General features: G+C 34.9%; 1 protein-coding gene across 2 annotated transcripts in view; it reads right to left on the reverse strand.

Moving 5' to 3' along the window:
• LOC137238103 (acyl-CoA Delta-9 desaturase-like) overlaps positions 1 to 5,201 on the reverse strand; it is a 48,123-nt gene extending 42,922 nt beyond the window's left edge. Inside the window, exon 1 of one of the 2 annotated variants that reach the window (XM_067762724.1) lies at positions 4,832 to 5,201. The gene's annotated coding sequence lies outside the window, so the exon portion shown is untranslated. Of the gene's footprint in view, positions 1 to 3,033; positions 3,056 to 4,831 lie in introns of those variants that run through there. The other variant, XM_067762725.1, reaches the window with a different exon arrangement.
• Between the last annotated feature and the right edge of the window lie 799 nt (positions 5,202 to 6,000).

Consider the following 6,000-nt stretch of genomic DNA (forward strand, 5'->3'; position numbering starts at 1 on the left):
AGAGAAAATTTAAAATATAGTGCATATGTATAAAATGCATGCAATTTATGAAATCATTTTTATTATATAAAATTAGTTTGACATATCAGATTTGTCAATACTATTTCAGTCCTGCTACTTTTAACACATTTATAATATTTAAGAAGAACATTTAAGAAGTAAGAAACATGGTTAATGCTTACATTAATACGTATTTCATTTATCTTCATTGAGGAATAAGTTCATAAAAATAAAAAGCACTTTTTTATAAAGTGCATTTGAAGCTCTATAGATAAAATAAGTAATAGAAGGAACATTGGTTTATATATTACATTTTTTAAATGAAAATCTCCTGCTAAAGAAGTAATAGAATGAACATTGGTTTGTATTTTACATTTTTAAAATAAAAATCTCCTGCTAAAAAGGGAGCAAAACCTAACTACATTTTTTCATTTTCGTACTTAATTACACTCCCTTTTGTGATTCAGGATTTCGGGCAAATTTTGAAAAAACTCCGAACATCAATTCCTTCATTATACTTCATTCGAGTGTCCTTTTTCACGGCCTTGGAATGCCTTCCACTCTATTCGCAACATAACCTCAATTTAAGCTGCCAAACTATATAGTAAACAATGCTTCAGAGTATAACGTTGTCCACAACTAATGAATATGGAAATACACTGCCGACGTCAATGATACGAGTATGTTTGACGATCTAGAAGAACATCATTAACTTGCGGATGAGTATCTGGGAGGCTTGTGAAGCGAAAATTAAAAAAATATATATTTGGAAAGGTTACGGTTGCTTTCAATTATCTACTAATAGTCATGACTATCGTGGCACAGTTTTAACGATTAGCGTCAACTCTGACTTATTGTTGATCGCCCCAAAGGTCGCCCTCAGTTTTTCGGCTGTTTCTAGGAGCTACAATTCCCGACGTGCGAACGGTAGCGATCCCGACCACCAGTCGCTACCACGCATCCTGGCCCTTATACCATATGCCAGCACAGAAGTTGTAAAACTGCGACTTCGAACTCATACCTTCGTCGACGTCACGAACTCTAGGTGTAACTCCGAAGACTTTCTCACGGATGTTTTTGTCGCGCTATGCTTGCGAGCTGAACCAGAAAAACACCTTTAAATGTTAGAGAGTATGTATTCGGCCAGGGATGCCGCCCTCGAAATCATAAGCAGTCTAAGTCGATATAATTGGGTAAACCAGGGGTAAAATCATATAATCCTTGGCGAATCTGCACAATTTAAACTTTATAAGGACCGTGGATAAAAGTTTTAAAATGTAGACCAAGATCCGCAGACGTTTGTGTTCGATACATTGACTTCAATAGTCTTCGTTTCCGGCCTTATGATATAAGAGCTCATTATGGATGAGCGTCTTCAGTTTTCAGACTAGTTCGACTATCCTCTACGTTAGGATAGTAGAACACCCGGTCATTTGTTTGACTGTCGTGAGAAAGCTTTTGCTTCACCACTTTGAGTGTTCTTGCAAAGGATAAAGCCTAACGTGGTTAAAAAATGTGCCTACGTATTCACATTTGTAACAGGAGCCGTCCCGTGCTGGTCATATTTAAACATGGTTGATAGGCTATATCCAATGTGATTCACTCCAAGGGACTAGTTGGGAATAGGGCCACCAACTTTAGGAAATATCAAACCGGGAGACTTGGATGTTGAATGATGAAGTGTGAAAATCAAAATAAGATTTCAGACGCTACTTTTATAGCTAAGCAAATAAAGTGATTTTTCAAACCCTTCTCATAGATGTTGAAGGTATATGCAATTTAAGCGTGAGCTGAGAATCATTTCAAAGGAGAATTTAAACCACTGGAGCCTACTAAAGGATTTTGCATCACTGATTTCGCTTATTCTTGGATTGGATTTTTCATAACTGGCAGTGATGTGTATCCCTTTATACCCCTTTCGTCCATATCGGAGCAATTTTCGAGATGAAAAATAAATGGCATATTCAGTCTTATGCCCCTATTACAGTTTACAACTCAACTCTGGTTGGGTTGAAATTTCGCAATTTGGTATTACAGATTACAACTCAATCTGTCAAAAAAACAAGTCGGTTGAGTTGTCTAGTCTAACAACTTTTTGTGGCATTACCGTTTACAACCTTGTGTTGGTGTAGTTGTCAAAGACGTCAAAATCTTACAACTGTTTACTAGCAGTTGTCTCGAAAAAATTTACGTTTTACAAGACGGTTCACCAGCTAATTTTTAACAAAAATTTTCAATGTTGGTATCAAAAGACACGTTTCGACCTCCGATTTAAGAATCCGAAAACAAAAATTATCATTTCGGTTAAAATTTTCATGTGGTGGTTGTATTTTGGCAGATTTTTTGTACACACTAATGCAGAAAGGTGTTATTTTTACAAATCGCGGCCAAAGGCCGCCAACGGAAAACGATGTTCTGTGCAAAAAAACTGTGGATCGGGCCTCATATTTCGGACCCTCTCGGTTTCTACAAAAATACAATTTTTAATTTGCGCTTTAAAATCCTAAAAACGGAGATCGAAACGCGAATTTGGATACCACCTTTGTTAAGAGTGATGGTGCACGGTCTCATAAAACGTTACCAAAAAAAAAAAAAAAAAACAAAAAATTTAAAGCCTTTTTTAATCAAATAATAGGTAATCAACAATTTTGTACACATTTATAGAAAAAACAACGTTTAAACGAAGGATTACATTGAATAACTTTTTGAATTTATGGAGCGACATTCCGAAGTTGGACGAGGCCGCAGTTCGGATACAGCCAAAATAGGTGAAGTTATGCGAACGTGAGTCCCATTGATACTACCCACTACTGCTGGGAATCCTGTTTTAGAGTAAAATACAATTTTTGCTGTTTGGGTTTTAATCCACTTCGCACAAATATGCTCCTCAATAATATCTAAAGCCAGTCCAACACCAAAATCATTTCCACAGCATTTTGATAGGTGCCATCAAAAAGGAATCTGAGTGTGGCGCATAATTTTAAAATAGGGGTAAAGCCTTCCCTCGAACGCGTTTGCGGAAATGGTACTTACTTGAGTTTAGTAATGAGCAAAATGCTTCCTTTCAAATCTGCCAAATAACTTCATTTGAAGCTCACCATTTGTCACTTCAACATTTTCTTACTTGGTGCTTGTTACCAGTGAGCTGCAATCATTCATCTTTTAAGGTTATTAGTGGACTAACGAAAAAATTAGTATTAGTGCGTATACAAACAAAGAGTATCAAGCACTTATATCCACTAACACACATTTACATAGTCAATAACCGCTCACAAGACACGAAGCAGTTCAGTACTCAATTGTCTTATTGAGCAAGAAAGTCAACAGTGTTATACGAAAACACTAATTGGAATAAGTCAGACTAATAGTGCAATAAAATGAATAAAGTCATATCAGTCTTCTGACGCTAGCAACACACAAATGTACACGAAACTAAACTGAATACAGCGCTAAAGAAAAACCGATAATAAACGAAGTATACAGTGTATTACACACGAAACCAACGAGCTACTGAGTTAAAGCGACTATGATTTCAGTTTATACTCAACAATGTCATATATGTATGGGACATACATATGTGTTGCGGGGCACTCGTATGTATTTTCTATTTTATGTGCTAATCACTCATAGTATCTTTCTGTACTTGACTAAGTACACATTTAGACACAATTTTTTGGCTCATGAGTCATGACCAAGTGCACTAATTTTTTTAGTACTCAAAGCAGATCTCTGCTTGGTAGTCCCAAGGGATTACGTATGTGAATGATCACGCGAATGTTTTTCGTATTCGCGACATATCAATCGCCAACATTTTCGCCATTAGAAAATATATTTCATATAATATCCGTGTTGCTTTTAATAACAAAATCACTTTCGCAAATGTTTAAATTTCCGCCACAAATTGATCAGCTGTTCATTTATCTGTCAAATCATCGCTTTCTTAGGTTGGCAATATCCATTCAACTTCAACTGAAATAAAGCTGTAGTCATTGGTGCCGTTTATTGTATCGCTGTAGTCGAATCCATAACGTAATCAGCTGTTTATCGTTACGACGGTAAACCAAAAACCAATTGGTTGGCTACGATACGGTTACGACCTTAGCGGCACCAATAATCGATTGCATTTATTCTCACAAGGTTGGTCGAATCAGCTGTTATAAGGTTACCGATAAAGCACCAATGTCTGCAGCTTTAGTTGTAATTCGTAATACCAAACAGGAGCCGAGTTGTTTTAATTACAACCCAACTAAGTTGAGTTGTTAACCGTAATAGGGGCATTAAAAGAGTAGAAAATATAGTAACGCGCCGATTTTGTTGACATTCGGCGGCTTACGAAAACCGACGCAAATCGGGGGCGTATATCTCTAGTATGTAAGTATGTATGCTTCAAATGCATTTGCCAAAATGTGAGCTACATTTTTTATGATACAGAGTAAAACTTTAATTTGCACTTCTTTTATATATAAATGTTGTTAAATTTTTTTCACTAACGCATATTTGTTTATAAGCCACGTAAGCTTTTATTTTGCTCTGACTGCTATTTATTTCCCACAAGCAAAATTATTTGTATAACTTTTAATTGTTTGCATATAATCTACGCTACGTTGGTTAATCGATATGTCGTCGTAAAATGTTTGTACATACAGATGTATGTAGGTATATAGTTTGTATTGTAATTAATATAGTTTTGTTACAATGAAAGTAATGCGCAATTTCGAGATTTTTGCTATTAATTTTGATGAATTTCGCAAATTAATCACTATTTTAGATTTATTCGGGTTTACTTAAATATAACATGTAGGTATTTTAGTTACAAAAATAACTTACTTACCGTTACTTTCTTACTTCACTAATACCTAATACTAATTAAATAGTTTATGCAGGTATGTGATTTTGTTCTTCAATGAAAATTTAAACAAATATAAATTAATTCGGCTTAATTGGCACGTTCTCCACTCGTGGAAAAAATATTTTGAGCTTCACACTTCCAATGACGAGTACAAATTATCACAACTTTCCGTATGCAGGTATGTATGTATAAATAAAACAATTGAAAGAAATAATATTATAACAGAGCAACACTAGCAAAACACGCTTTACATGAGGAGCTCTTCTACTTTCACTACTTGTTCGTTTGACGGTTGCCGGTAAAGTGTCTATTATGCTCACGACTCGCTTGCTTCTTTGTAGCCACAAACTCTTCGAAAGCTTTAAGCAAATGTTTGCCAGTGTGTCGTATCGCAAAAACGATCGGTGGTCATATTCGCGTGTACATTACTATCGTTTTTCTTGTATATTTTTTGTTTTTATGTTTATTTTGCTTTGATGAAACAGTTCCTCTATCAAATTTGTTTATGGGTGCATATATACCAACAGGAAAGGAAGCCAACTACAAATGAATAAGATATTTGACTCCAATAAAAAGCGGTGAGCAATAATCTATTTATGTTCTTTTAAAAAAGCTCACTAATTTTGCATGGCAGTGGCCAAAAATAGTCAGAGGTTATATCCATTGTGAATGATAACAAAGTGTGATATCTTCTGCATAGACGTCAAAATTCCAAAGTGATTGGATCACCTGATTTGTAATTGACTATCCCGCTGAAGATAGGCGCCGCCATATTGAACACCCTGTCAAAACGCTAAAAAGTAGCCATATTGAACATCCTGTCAGGCAGTTGACTGTTAAGGTATCACACTTAGTTATCATTCACAATGGTTATATCTCCATTATATGTCAAAGTGTTGCCAGAAAAAAATTTCTTTGGGGCTAGAATCTAAAAAAAAGTGCTAAAAAGAGCTAAATTTCTTCAAGAAAATCCAAAACCTATTGTAAAATAAAATTAGAGAAAAAAAAAACTTTTTTAAAAATAAGCTTTTATTATTGGTTAATAAAATTAACTAAAAAGTAAACAATAAATTGACGCTAAAGAAATATAACACTTTATAAGTTCATTGTCAGCTTTAACGATAATTAGGCTTTTTCGTCTGCTACAAAAA

Source organism: Eurosta solidaginis, chromosome 1 (genome assembly GCF_040869045.1).
Source record: "Eurosta solidaginis isolate ZX-2024a chromosome 1, ASM4086904v1, whole genome shotgun sequence".
Classification (NCBI taxonomy): Eukaryota; Metazoa; Arthropoda; class Insecta; order Diptera; family Tephritidae; genus Eurosta; species Eurosta solidaginis.